The sequence below is a fragment of the Haliotis asinina genome, chromosome 8, assembly GCF_037392515.1.
Source record: "Haliotis asinina isolate JCU_RB_2024 chromosome 8, JCU_Hal_asi_v2, whole genome shotgun sequence".
Taxonomy (NCBI): domain Eukaryota; kingdom Metazoa; phylum Mollusca; class Gastropoda; order Lepetellida; family Haliotidae; genus Haliotis; species Haliotis asinina.
The window spans coordinates 3,310,736-3,327,024 of NC_090287.1; the positions used below are offsets into that span (position 1 = coordinate 3,310,736).

The 16,289-nt window shown below is 39.8% G+C and overlaps 1 protein-coding gene across 2 annotated transcripts in view; it reads left to right on the top strand.

Annotated features, from left to right (window-relative positions):
• LOC137294160 (uncharacterized) overlaps positions 1-16,289 on the top strand; it is a 45,354-nt gene that overhangs the window by 19,521 nt on the left and 9,544 nt on the right. The window contains exon 1 of one of the 2 annotated variants that reach the window (XM_067825143.1): positions 11,683-12,000. The exons of the other annotated variant lie outside the window; for it this stretch is intronic. The gene's annotated coding sequence lies outside the window, so the exon portion shown is untranslated. Of the gene's footprint in view, positions 1-11,682; positions 12,001-16,289 lie in introns of those variants that run through there. 2 annotated transcript variants of the gene reach the window in all.

The window sequence follows — 16,289 nt, forward strand, 5'->3', positions numbered from 1 at the left end:
GCAAATCGATGCATGATGATTGTTTATCAGTGACACAGTATCACAGCAAATCAATGCATGATTATTGTTTATCAGTGACACAGTATCACAGCAAATCAATGCGTGATTATTGTTTATCAGTGACACAGTATCACAGCAAATCAATGCGTGATTATTGTTTATCAGTGACACAGTATCACAGCAAATCAATGCATGATTATTGTTTATCAGTGACACAGTATCACAGCAAATCAATGCGTGGTTATTGTTTATCAGTGACACAGTATCACAGCAAATCAATGCGTGATTATTGTTTATCAGTGACACAGTACCACAGCAAATCAATGCACGATTATTGTTTATCAGTGACACAGTATCACAGCAAATCAATGCATGATTATTGTTTATCAGTGACACAGTATCACAGCAAATCAATGCATGATTATTGTTTATCAGTGACACAGTATCACAGTATCACAGTATCACAGCAAATCAATGCATGATGATTGTTTATCAGTGACACAGTACCACAGCAAATCAATGCATGATTATTGTTTATCAGTGACACAGTATCACAGCAAATCAATGCATGATTATTGTTTATCAGTGACACAGTATCACAGCAAATCAATGCGTGATGATTGTTTATCAGTGACACAGTATCACAGCAAATCAATGCATGATGATTGTTTATCAGTGACACAGTATCACAGCAAATCAATGCATGATTATTGTTTATCAGTGACACAGTATCACAGCAAATCAATGCATGATTATTGTTTATCAGTGACACAGTATCACAGCAAATCAATGCGTGATTATTGTTTATCAGTGACACAGTATCACAGCAAATCAATGCGTGATTATTGTTTATCAGTGACACAGTATCACAGCAAATCAATGCATGATTATTGTTTATCAGTGACACAGTATCACAGCAAATCAATGCATGATTATTGTTTATCAGTGACACAGTATCACAGCAAATCAATGCGTGATTATTGTTTATCAGTGACACAGTATCACAGCAAATCAATGCGTGATTATTGTTTATCAGTGACACAGTATCACAGCGAATCAACGCATGATTATTGTTTATCAGTGACACAGTATCACAGCAAATCAATGCGTGATTATTGTTTATCAGTGACACAGTATCACAGCAAATCAATGCGTGATGATTGTTTATCAGTGACACAGTATCACAGGAAATCAATGCATGATTATTGTTTATCAGTGACACAGTATCACAGCGAATCAATGCATGATTATTGTTTATCAGTGACACAGTATCACAGCAAATCAATGCGTGATTATTGTTTATCAGTGACACAGTATCACAGCGAATCAATGCATGATTATTGTTTATCAGTGACACAGTATCACAGCAAATCAATGCGTGATGATTGTTTATCAGTGACACAGTATCACAGCAAATCAATGCATGATGATTGTTTATCAGTGACACAGTATCACAGCAAATCAATGCGTGATTATTGTTTATCAGTGACACAGTATCACAGCGAATCAATGCATGATTATTGTTTATCAGTGACACAGTATCACAGCAAATCAATGCGTGATGATTGTTTATCAGTGACACAGTATCACAGCAAATCAATGCATGATTATTGTTTATCAGTGACACAGTATCACAGCAAATCAATGCGTGATGATTGTTTATCAGTGACACAGTATCACAGCAAATCAATGCGTGATTATTGTTTATCAGTGACACAGTATCACAGCAAATCAATGCGTGATGATTGTTTATCAGTGACACAGTATCACAGCAAATCAATGCGTGATGATTGTTTATCAGTGACACAGTATCACAGCAAATCAATGCGTGGTTATTGTTTATCAGTGACACAGTATCACAGCGAATCAATGCATGATTATTGTTTATCAGTGACACAGTATCACAGCGAATCAATGCATGATTATTGTTTATCAGTGACACAGTATCACAGCGAATCAATGCATGATTATTGTTTATCAGTGACACAGTATCACAGCAAATCAATGCATGATTATTGTTTATCAGTGACACAGTATCACAGCAAATCAATGCGTGATGATTGTTTATCAGTGACACAGTATCACAGCAAATCAATGCATGATTATTGTTTATCAGTGACACAGTATCACAGCAAATCAATGCATGATTATTGTTTATCAGTGACACAGTATCACAGTATCACAGTATCACAGCAAATCAATGCATGATGATTGTTTATCAGTGACACAGTACCACAGCAAATCAATGCACGATAATTGTTTATCAGTGTCACAGTATCACAGCAAATCAATGCGTGATTATTGTTTATCAGTGACACAGTATCACAGCAAATCAATGCGTGATGATTGTTTATCAGTGACACAGTATCACAGCAAATCAATGCATGATGATTGTTTATCAGTGACACAGTATCACAGCAAATCAATGCGTGATTATTGTTTATCAGTGACACAGTATCACAGCAAATCAATGCATGATTATTGTTTATCAGTGACACAGTACCACAGCAAATCAATGCATGATTATTGTTTATCAGTGACACAGTATCACAGCAAATCGATGCATGATGATTGTTTATCAGTGACACAGTATCACAGCAAATCAATGCATGATTATTGTTTATCAGTGACACAGTATCACAGCAAATCAATGCGTGATTATTGTTTATCAGTGACACAGTATCACAGCAAATCAATGCGTGATTATTGTTTATCAGTGACACAGTATCACAGCAAATCAATGCATGATTATTGTTTATCAGTGACACAGTATCACAGCAAATCAATGCGTGGTTATTGTTTATCAGTGACACAGTATCACAGCAAATCAATGCGTGATTATTGTTTATCAGTGACACAGTACCACAGCAAATCAATGCACGATTATTGTTTATCAGTGACACAGTATCACAGCAAATCAATGCATGATTATTGTTTATCAGTGACACAGTATCACAGCAAATCAATGCATGATTATTGTTTATCAGTGACACAGTATCACAGTATCACAGTATCACAGCAAATCAATGCATGATGATTGTTTATGAGTGACACAGTACCACAGCAAATCAATGCATGATTATTGTTTATCAGTGACACAGTATCACAGCAAATCAATGCATGATTATTGTTTATCAGTGACACAGTATCACAGCAAATCAATGCGTGATGATTGTTTATCAGTGACACAGTATCACAGCAAATCAATGCATGATGATTGTTTATCAGTGACACAGTATCACAGCAAATCAATGCATGATTATTGTTTATCAGTGACACAGTATCACAGCAAATCAATGCATGATTATTGTTTATCAGTGACACAGTATCACAGCAAATCAATGCGTGATTATTGTTTATCAGTGACACAGTATCACAGCAAATCAATGCGTGATTATTGTTTATCAGTGACACAGTATCACAGCAAATCAATGCATGATTATTGTTTATCAGTGACACAGTATCACAGCAAATCAATGCATGATTATTGTTTATCAGTGACACAGTATCACAGCAAATCAATGCGTGATTATTGTTTATCAGTGACACAGTATCACAGCAAATCAATGCATGATTATTGTTTATCAGTGACACAGTATCACAGCAAATCAATGCGTGATTATTGTTTATCAGTGACACAGTATCACAGCAAATCAATGCGTGATAATTGTTTATCAGTGACACAGTATCACAGCAAATCAATGCATGATTATTGTTTATCAGTGACACAGTATCACAGCAAATCAATGCATGATGATTGTTTATCAGTGACACAGTATCACAGCAAATCAATGCATGATTATTGTTTATCAGTGACACAGTATCACAGTATCACAGTATCACAGCAAATCAATGCATGATTATTGTTTATCAGTGACACAGTACCACAGCAAATCAATGCGTGATTATTGTTTATCAGTGACACAGTATCACAGCAAATCAATGCGTGATTATTGTTTATCAGTGACACAGTATCACAGCAAATCAATGCATGATTATTGTTTATCAGTGACACAGTATCACAGCAAATCAATGCGTGATTATTGTTTATCAGTGACACAGTATCACAGCAAATCAATGCGTGATTATTGTTTTTCAGTGACACAGTATCACAGCAAATCAATGCATGATTATTGTTTATCAGTGACACAGTATCACAGCAAATCAATGCGTGATTATTGTTTATCAGTGACACAGTACCACAGCAAATCAATGCACGATTATTGTTTATCAGTGACACAGTATCACAGCAAATCAATGCATGATGATTGTTTATCAGTGACACAGTATCACAGCAAATCAATGCGTGATTATTGTTTATCAGTGACGCAGTATCACAGCAAATCAATGCATGATTATTGTTTATCAGTGACACAGTATCACAGCAAATCAATGCGTGATTATTGTTTATCAGTGACACAGTATCACAGCAAATCAATGCATGATTATTGTTTATCAGTGACACAGTACCACAGCAAATCAATGCGTGATGATTGTTTATCAGTGACACAGTATCACAGCAAATCAATGCGTGATTATTGTTTATCAGTGACACAGTATCACAGCAAATCAATGCATGATGATTGTTTATCAGTGACACAGTATCACAGCAAATCAATGCGTGATTATTGTTTATCAGTGACACAGTATCACAGCAAATCAATGCATGATTATTGTTTATCAGTGACACAGTACCACAGCAAATCAATGCATGATTATTGTTTATCAGTGACACAGTATCACAGCAAATCGATGCATGATGATTGTTTATCAGTGACACAGTATCACAGCAAATCAATGCATGATTATTGTTTATCAGTGACACAGTATCACAGCAAATCAATGCGTGATTATTGTTTATCAGTGACACAGTATCACAGCAAATCAATGCGTGATTATTGTTTATCAGTGACACAGTATCACAGCGAATCAATGCATGATTATTGTTTATCAGTGACACAGTATCACAGCAAATCAATGCGTGGTTATTGTTTATCAGTGACACAGTATCACAGCAAATCAATGCGTGATTATTGTTTATCAGTGACACAGTTCCACAGCAAATCAATGCACGATTTTTGTTTATCAGTGACACAGTATCACAGCAAATCAATGCATGATTATTGTTTATCAGTGACACAGTATCACAGCAAATCAATGCATGATTATTGTTTATCAGTGACACAGTATCACAGTATCACAGTATCACAGCAAATCAATGCATGATGATTGTTTATCAGTGACACAGTACCACAGCAAATCAATGCATGATTATTGTTTATCAGTGACACAGTATCACAGCAAATCAATGCATGATTATTGTTTATCAGTGACACAGTATCACAGCAAATCAATGCGTGATGATTGTTTATCAGTGACACAGTATCACAGCAAATCAATGCATGATGATTGTTTATCAGTGACACAGTATCACAGCAAATCAATGCATGATTATTGTTTATCAGTGACACAGTATCACAGCAAATCAATGCATGATTATTGTTTATCAGTGACACAGTATCACAGCAAATCAATGCGTGATTATTGTTTATCAGTGACACAGTATCACAGCAAATCAATGCGTGATTATTGTTTATCAGTGACACAGTATCACAGCAAATCAATGCATGATTATTGTTTATCAGTGACACAGTATCACAGCAAATCAATGCATGATTATTGTTTATCAGTGACACAGTATCACAGCAAATCAATGCGTGATTATTGTTTATCAGTGACACAGTATCACAGCAAATCAATGCATGATTATTGTTTATCAGTGACACAGTATCACAGCAAATCAATGCGTGATTATTGTTTATCAGTGACACAGTATCACAGCAAATCAATGCGTGATTATTGTTTATCAGTGACACAGTATCACAGCAAATCAATGCATGATTATTGTTTATCAGTGACACAGTATCACAGCAAATCAATGCATGATGATTGTTTATCAGTGACACAGTATCACAGCAAATCAATGCATGATTATTGTTTATCAGTGACACAGTATCACAGTATCACAGTATCACAGCAAATCAATGCATGATTATTGTTTATCAGTGACACAGTACCACAGCAAATCAATGCGTGATTATTGTTTATCAGTGACACAGTATCACAGCAAATCAATGCGTGATTATTGTTTATCAGTGACACAGTATCACAGCAAATCAATGCATGATTATTGTTTATCAGTGACACAGTATCACAGCAAATCAATGCGTGATTATTGTTTATCAGTGACACAGTATCACAGCAAATCAATGCGTGATTATTGTTTTTCAGTGACACAGTATCACAGCAAATCAATGCATGATTATTGTTTATCAGTGACACAGTATCACAGCAAATCAATGCGTGATTATTGTTTATCAGTGACACAGTACCACAGCAAATCAATGCACGATTATTGTTTATCAGTGACACAGTATCACAGCAAATCAATGCATGATGATTGTTTATCAGTGACACAGTATCACAGCAAATCAATGCGTGATTATTGTTTATCAGTGACGCAGTATCACAGCAAATCAATGCATGATGATTGTTTATCAGTGACACAGTATCACAGCAAATCAATGCGTGATTATTGTTTATCAGTGACACAGTATCACAGCAAATCAATGCATGATTATTGTTTATCAGTGACACAGTACCACAGCAAATCAATGCGTGATGATTGTTTATCAGTGACACAGTATCACAGCAAATCAATGCGTGATTATTGTTTATCAGTGACACAGTATCACAGCAAATCAATGCATGATGATTGTTTATCAGTGACACAGTATCACAGCAAATCAATGCGTGATTATTGTTTATCAGTGACACAGTATCACAGCAAATCAATGCATGATTATTGTTTATCAGTGACACAGTACCACAGCAAATCAATGCATGATTATTGTTTATCAGTGACACAGTATCACAGCAAATCAATGCATGATGATTGTTTATCAGTGACACAGTATCACAGCAAATCAATGCATGATTATTGTTTATCAGTGACACAGTATCACAGCAAATCAATGCATGATTATTGTTTATCAGTGACACAGTATCACAGCAAATCAATGCATGATTATTGTTTATCAGTGACACAGTATCACAGCAAATCAATGCATGATTGCCGTAGTAATCTCGGCAGACGTAGTTAATGAGGGCGAAGCAGAAAGGACGATAAAAATTGTTTTGCTGTCGACCACGTCGTTTTGATACAGATGTGAATATATATACTATTAGGTATTTACAAAGTTACCGTTTTTGATGGAAATGTGCTATAGATCATATCTATAACTAATTAGTATGTTCTGTTTGCTTAAAATGCATTAGTATGCTAGGGCTATGGTACTGTTAAAGATCAATGCAAAGCTGTAAATATAGATCTATAAATACTCTTGGAGAAATGATGATCAGAATCACTCCATCGCTCGCTCACTCACTCACTCACTCACTCACTCACTCTCCTCCTCACGTATTGCTCCATCACTCGATTCGTCATAACAGATGACCAGTGCGTGTTTTAGATAAAGAAAGAAATGTGAGTTTGGAATATGCGACCTCATTTCGCACAAATGTACCGTGTCACAGAAGCAAGTAAACAGATTCAGATACCGGTAATACTGGGTAAGTCGCTCGCTTATCAATCCCAACTTCAGCAAGATTTAACAACACTTTGTCAGTCACAATCAAATCCCCCAAACACCGGTATGAATTCCCCCAAGTTGTATGTTGTCGCGTCGCAAGTTGTGTCAACACTATCACACGTTTTGATTGATAGGGATCTAAATGAGCTTGGTTCCTGCTGACATATCATCGATATCCACCATTGTCCGGTCGAATGAGGGGATCTAGGGTATACGGGGAGGACGTGGACGGCAGGTACTTGAGCGCTGTTGCACGTGTGGACCTTGGGGCTGATGTCTCTATGTATTCGCCTCCAGGTGGCGTATGTCTCAATGTGCTTGCCTACAAATGGCTTATGTTTCTGTGTTCGCCTATAGGTGGCGTATGTCTCAATGTGTTCGCCTACAAGTGGCGTATGTCTCTGTGTTCGCCTATAGGTGGCGTATGTCTCAATGTGTTCCCATTCAAGTGGCGTAGGTCTCTGTGTGTTCGCCTACAAGTGGCGTATTTCTCTGTGTTCGTCTATAGGTGGCGTATGTCTCAATGTGTTCCCATTCAAGTGGCGTAGGTCTCTGTATGTTCGCCTACAAGTGGCGTATGTCTGTGTGTTCGCCTATAGGTGGCGTATGTCTCAATGTGTTCCCCTTCAAGTGGCGTAGGTCTCTGTGTGTTCGCCTACAAGTGGCGTATGTCTCTGTGTTCGCCTATAGGTGGCGTATGTCTCAATGTGTTCCCCTTCAAGTAGCGTAGATCTCTGTGTGTTCGCCTACAAGTGGCGTATGTCTCTGTGTTCGCCTGTAGGTGGCGTATGTCTCAATGTGCTCGCTCCAGGTGATGTGTGCCTGACTGTAGAATATAACCATACACTTTCACATGTGCCTAGTAACGTATCTATTTATTGAAAGTTGCGTGTTACAGAACTACAGCCTTTGCGATATGTTTGTCTACCTCTTAGCCTTTGTGATATGGTTGCCTACCTCTTAGCCTTTGTGACATGTTTGTCTACCTTGTAACCTTTATGATATGTTCTCCTACCTTGTAACGTTTGTAATTTGGTTGTCTGTTTTGTAGTTTTTGTAGTGTGATTGCCTACCTTGTAGCCATTGTGATATGGGTGCCTACCTCGTAGCCTTTGTGATATGGTTGCCTACCTTGTACCCTTTGTGATATGGTTGCCTATCTTGTACCCTTTGTGATATGGTTGCCTATCTTGTACCCTTTGTGATATGGTTGCTTTCCTTGTAAGCTTTGTGATATGGTTGCCAACCTTGTACCCTTTGTGATATGGTTGCCTGTCTTGTAACCTTTGTGATATGGTTGCCAACCTTGTACCCTTTGTGATATGGTTGCCAACCTGGTAACCTTTGTGATATGGTTGCTTTCCTTGTAACCTTTGTGATATGGTTGCCTACCTTGTACCCTTTGTGATATGGTTGCCTACCTGGTACCCTTTGTGACATGGTTGCCAACCTTGTACCCTTTGTGATATGGTTGCCAACATTGTACCCTTTGTGATATGGTTACCTACCTTGTAACCTTTGTGATATGGTTGCCTACCTTGTACCCTTTGTGACATGGTTGCCAGCCTTGTACCCTTTGTGATATGGTTGCCAACCTTGTACCCTTTGTGATATGGTTGCCTACCTTGTACCCTTTGTGATATGGTTGCCAACCTTGTACCCTTTGTGATATGGCTGCCTACCTTGTACCCTTTGTGATATGGTTGCCTACCTGGTACCCTTTGTGATATGGTTGCCTACCTTGTACCCTTTGTGATATGGTTGCCAACCTTGTACCCTTTGTGATATGGTTGCCTACCTTGTAGCCTTTGTGATATGGTTGCCAACCTTGTACCCTTTGTGATATGGTTGCCTACCTTGTACCCTTTGTGATATGGTTGCCTACCTTGTACCCTTTGTGATATGGTTGCCAACCTTGTACCCTTTGTGATATGGTTGCCTACCTTGTACCCTTTGTGATATGGTTGCCTATCTTGTACCCTTTGTGATATGGTTGCCTACCTGGTACCCTTTGTGATATGGTTGCCTACCTTGTACCCTTTGTGGTATGGTTGCCTACCTTGTAACCTTTGTGATATGGTTGCCAACCTTGTACCCTTTGTGATATGGTTGCCTACCTTGTACCCTTTGTGATATGGTTGCCAACCTTGTACCCTTTGTGATATGGCTGCCTACCTTGTACCCTTTGTGATATGGTTGCCTACCTGGTACCCTTTGTGATATGGTTGCCTACCTTGTACCCTTTGTGATATGGTTGCCAACCTTGTACCCTTTGTGATATGGTTGCCTACCTTGTAGCCTTTGTGATATGGTTGCCAACCTTGTACCCTTTGTGATATGGTTGCCTACCTTGTACCCTTTGTGATATGGTTGCCTACCTTGTACCCTTTGTGATATGGTTGCCAACCTTGTACCCTTTGTGATATGGTTGCCTACCTTGTACCCTTTGTGATATGGTTGCCTATCTTGTACCCTTTGTGATATGGTTGCCTACCTGGTACCCTTTGTGATATGGTTGCCTACCTTGTACCCTTTGTGGTATGGTTGCCTACCTTGTAACCTTTGTGATATGGTTGCCAACCTTGTACCCTTTGTGATATGGTTGCCTACCTTGTACCCTTTGTGATATGGTTGCCAACCTTGTACCCTTTGTGATATGGCTGCCTACCTTGTACCCTTTGTGATATGGTTGCCTACCTGGTACCCTTTGTGATATGGTTGCCTACCTTGTACCCTTTGTGATATGGTTGCCAACCTTGTACCCTTTGTGATATGGTTGCCTACCTTGTAGCCTTTGTGATATGGTTGCCAACCTTGTACCCTTTGTGATATGGTTGCCTACCTTGTACCCTTTGTGATATGGTTGCCTACCTTGTACCCTTTGTGATATGGTTGCCAACCTTGTACCCTTTGTGATATGGTTGCCTACCTTGTACCCTTTGTGATATGGTTGCCTATCTTGTACCCTTTGTGATATGGTTGCCTACCTGGTACCCTTTGTGATATGGTTGCCTACCTTGTACCCTTTGTGGTATGGTTGCCTACCTTGTAACCTTTGTGATATGGTTGCCAACCTTGTACCCTTTGTGATATGGTTGCCTACCTTGTACCCTTTGTGATATGGTTGCCAACCTTGTAACCTTTGTGATATGGTTGCCTTCCTGGTACCCTGCATTGGCTGTTGCGGAGGTTATCTTCACGAAATGCATGATTGCATTCAACGATCAACGTGATTTTCCATCTCAACTCGGTGTACCTAAATCTGCACATTATATCATTCACACCCAATTAACGCTGCATCACAGACATGGCGTCTACTTCATCAACGTCTCGATGTGTGCGTGTGCAGCATGCACATTACGTCTGACAGCTTGGCTGGACCGTTCACCCACGCAGTTCCTTGTCAATGTCGACGCCAAGCCGGGTCGAGCGTGTGTGGCTCGACGCTTGCTGTCTAGTAGGATTGTGGAGAAATTTCGCCTGCGACATAAACCCCTCTTATCGGATAAGGACATGGGTGGGGAACACTGCTGATTTCAAATGATGCAGCTAAAAATATCTAGGAGTAATCATGTTCTTTGATGTGTCAATCTCGCACTAATTGCTGCGGCTTCTAATTTTAGATTGATGAGGCATTATGATTCGGCGTCATCGATTCCATCGTAATCAAAAGGACAGTGTCTTTCATTCAAGCTAGTTGTGAATATCCTAATCAGTAACTCCATTTTTGACGTGAATAGATATTAACACATGAAACAAAGTCCATTAACTGGGTTGTGCGATTCCGACGATTCACCCTTGCCTTCCGTCAGTATATCTACCACGTCGACTCCGCACTTCGCTCTGCCCCGCCGTTCTCCGCCAAGTGCCTTCCTATACGGTATGCAGTTGAACTCTATGGCCACAGCAACAAGGGACCCTCTACAAGCACACAATGCCTTGGGTCTGACCACAGCCCGCCTGTCTCCAACCCCTCAAAGAAAGTGATTGTAGCCTTGACTATAGTACTACACCTCGACCGACACAAACCAGTATACAGTGGTGTGATAGGTAGCAAAGGTATACAGCCATCCAGGGCGGGCTCGGAGCTTTTCTTGTCACGTTGCCGTACCTTAATTCTCATTATCTGTATTGCCATACAGGGAATCAATCATGATTGGCGATATGTCCAAGATTTTGTGATCAATTATATTTATATGGGACTTAGCGTAGCTGATTGAGGAGGCTTCCCGTGGTACAGCCGCCAGTAAGTCAGTGAGGAGAGCTGTAGGAGGATCGGGGCTGTAGGCACGACATGGTCACCGGGGAGCTCAGGTGTGGTTCACGCGGGGGACGAGGCGCCCACCAGGTGAGTAAAACAGGACTAGGGTGGTGCATGGGGTGGTGCGGGTAGGTGATGTTATTAGTGTACAGTGGCAAGATCAGAGATCGTTTGGTGGTCTGTGATGCGAACATATATGGGTTATCAGGAGGTTGATACTTGCGTTTGGTTGAAAAAAACCCATACAAAATAGGAAAATGAATGGAGGTAAAAACGAGGTTGGATAGCCATAGAAGATGAGAGTTGGTGTCGTCATCTGTACAGGGTAGATTCCCACAATACGGGTAGATGTGTCCCAATTCACACAATACCGGTAGGTGGATCAATGTACAGGTAAGATTCACGCAATAGGGGTAGGTGTGTCGATTTGCAGGGTAGATGCACGCAATACCGGTCGATGTGTAACTGTGTACAAGGTGGATTCACGAAATACTGGTAGATGTGTCAGTGTACAGGGTAGATTCACGCAATGCGGGTAGATGTGTCATTGTACAGAGTGGGTGCATACATGATATGGTATAGATATATACACCTGTCAACATTGTGATAATATACAATGATGACAGTCTTACTGGGCCAGTGAATGATGCAGGTAGGGCTTGCATATATACCATGCGAACTTAGTTTGTGTGAATTGGGTTTCAAGATTTTTGTCAGCAGCATTGCAGCAATTCTGCAAGAACACAAAAAATGGGAGAAGAGAAGGTGATGAGTGGACTCCATGCTTATCTGTTTTTGTCTCTCCAAACTTTTTCGTAAAATCTATGGATTTTAATTCCCCTTACCTACCATAGTCATCAAACATATGTTGTACTTGTGATATAAAATTCACATTCTAGTACTTTTGGGGGCTGAGTCCGTCAGGAACGTAATCACTCCTAGTCTGGTTTGGCGGAAACTGTCATGACCATCTTTTAAGTTTGCTGATGGTTTTAATTGCCAATGGTGAAAGTTGCTACATGTTCAAATAAATGTGGTATAGAGGCAAATGCAGCTCAGTATATGTCATTACTGTTAGAAATGGTGATCACTGAAACATATAATAGCTGATATGATACAATTATAGACCCTTGTAGATGTCGATATCGTTTTTTATTGACCTCTTTATTGAAACAACATCGAAGAAAAATACCACCTATATAATAAATGACTTTAGAGACGTTCACTCGTGAAACTGTAACATATTATAGACACTTTGGAATTGCCGCACCAAATTTGTCGAAGGTGCATAAAATGTCATGCTTCCAGTGCATTCTCTACCAAAGGAACAGCACGCTAGAGGTAATTGATGGAACGATAACATAACCTGTGCATATACAATCTCTTGTATCTTTAATTGCTCATTATTGTGCAAATGCAAAATTATTCATCGCTTTGTACAATGTTGCAATGCTATGCAGCTACCGACATGGCATGAAAAACGTACTAGCTTATTTTTGTTTTGTTATGAAAAAAATCAAAACTAAAGATATGTACTACGGTGTACAGACAATTCCCCATCAGGACAACATTCCCCATATGACATTTCCCCATCTTGACATTTCCCAACGCCTGGGATATGTTCCTGTCAGTTTGGAAATGAGTACCCCAATTAAAACCTTTGCTGGGGCCTTAAGTGTGGTAGGATTATCAAACAACTGTGAGCAAGAAATCTTGCTGGAAGAAGAATGCTTGGCTTGTACTTCAAAAGTTGTCAAATGTCATCGCCAAAGGCTGTAGGAATATTGCTTGTAAGTAATGTCACAATTGTCTTACACAGTGATTCGTAGATACACGCGGCTTCCTTTCCCACAGCACTAAGAAGATAGTAAGTCACTAAGGTAACCTTACTGCAATGTTAAAGAATGGGAGTTAAGGTTAACCGTAGAAAAGGCGAAAGGCGCCCCTGGCCGGTAAACCAGGGGAATGGGTTGATATGTTTAAACAATAGTGAACGATGTCAGATTATAGACATACTTGAAGTTTTAAATACGCTAAATCTTTCAGTTTTCCTAGTTCGGGCTTTAGATTGTGTGATGAAGGTCGCCACAAGCTGCGTGTATTGTTGCGCTGTAAAGACAAGGGCTGTATACAACTGTTCCCCGCCATGTGTTGTGTCTTGTACACAAAATGCATGTCATGAACCATGGCTAGAATGAACTAAAACTACCTGATTTCTGCATGGAAAAAATCAAATCTGTTGCGTTGGGATAAAAATCGAAGAAATGTAGCAGTTTATTTCAAGCCAGAGAATGTTATCATGGTCTCAAGGCCATGGAGGCAGGAACCCAAGACAGTCATTAATATGAGTGACGCATCACCTAGGTATGATCACATAGTGTAAATATGTGTAGGACCTGGCAACAACATCCTAAACCTTTCATTCTCTTCCTCTGAGACAAAGGATCATTTGTCATACCGGCAAGTTAACCGAATTTGCTGGTCCAATCACGTCCCTTCCAACCCTGGACTGGGAAGATGCGATGACAATACCGCGCCCAATCAAGCGTAACATTTTCCTCAATCAGTCTGAAATGGAAACATAAAAATCGATGAATGACGGAAAAGTAAATGAGCCCAGGTTGTTTATTTCACATTTCCCCAGAGTGAACTGGAACTACATATGACACTTAATTGACACTATGGAGGACTGCATGAACAGGAAATTCATTTCCCGAGCATATTTTTTGCATCAGCTTTGCCAGTTTATTTGTCAGGAAAATATGCAAAGTCACTATGAATTTCCACGATCGATAGTATCCTGGTTTGTGGGATTTACTCGGTGAAACATACACCAACGTATACATGGTGAAATAGACATTGGGTTATACATGGTGAAATAAACGCTGGGGTATACACGGTGAAATAGACACTGACTGGTACAGTGAAATAAACGCTGGGGTATACACGGTGAAATAGACACTGGCTTATACATGGTGAAATAAACGCTGAGGTATACGCGGTGAAATAGACACTGGCTTATACACGGTGAAATAAAGACTGGCTCATACACGGTGAAATAAACGCTGGGGTAAATAGACACTGACTTATACACGGTGAAATAAAGACTGGCTTATACACGGTGAAATAAACGCTGGGGTATACACGGTGAAATAGACACTGGCTGGTACGGTGAAATAAACGCTGGGGTATACACGATGAAATAGACACTGGCCTATACACGGTGAAATAAACGCTGGGGTATACACAGTGAAACAGACACTGGCTTATACACGGTGAAATAAACGCTGGGGTATGCACAGTGAAACAGACACTGGCTTATACACGGTGAAATAAACGCTGGGGTATACATAGTGAAACAGACACTGGCTTATGCACGATAAAATAAACGCTGGGGTATACACGGTGAAATAGACACTGGCTTATACATGGTGAAATAAACGCTGAGGTATACGCTGTGAAATAAACACTGGCTTATACACGGTGAAATAATGACTGGCTCATACACGGTGAAATAAACGCTGGGGTAAATAGACACTGGCTTATACATGGTGAAATAAACGCTGAGGTATACGCGGTGAAATAAACACTGGCTTATACACGGTGAAATAAGGACTGGCTTATACACGGTGAAATAAACGCTGGGGTATACACGGTGAAATAGACACTGGCTGGTACGGTGAAATAAACGCTGGGGTATACACGATGAAATAGACACTGGCTTATACACGGTGAAATAAACGCTGGGGTATACACAGTGAAACAGACACTGGCTTATACACGGTGAAATAAACGCTGGGGTATACACAGTGAAACAGACACTGGCTTATACACGGTGAAATAAACGCTGGGGTATACACAGTGAAACAGACACTGGCTTATGCACGATAAAATAAACGCTGGGGTATACACGGTGAAATAGACACTGGCCTATACACGGTGAAATAAACGCTGGGGTATACACAGTGAAACAGACACTGGCTTATACACGGTGAAATAAACACTGGCATATACACGGTGAAATAGACACTGGCTTATACACGGTGAAATAAACACTGGCATATACACGGTAAAATAAACACTGGGGTATACGCGGTGAAATAGACATTGGTGTTCAGTATTGGGCCTGTCATCTGTGTGACAAAGAGAGAAACAGGTTCTATGGTAAATTTCAAACGTAAAGCGAAAACTCTTACGCGTCGTTAAATGTCCCTGCATATCTTTTATCTCTACTTGTATTTTTTGCATTGTAAATTTAACATTTGGTAGGTAGATAGTCTTCATTTCCTCGACGACTGACGATTACAGGTTACTGAATAACATTATACTTGGACAGTCATATGATTTAAATGGCAGCAACTGCCACATGTTTGCTA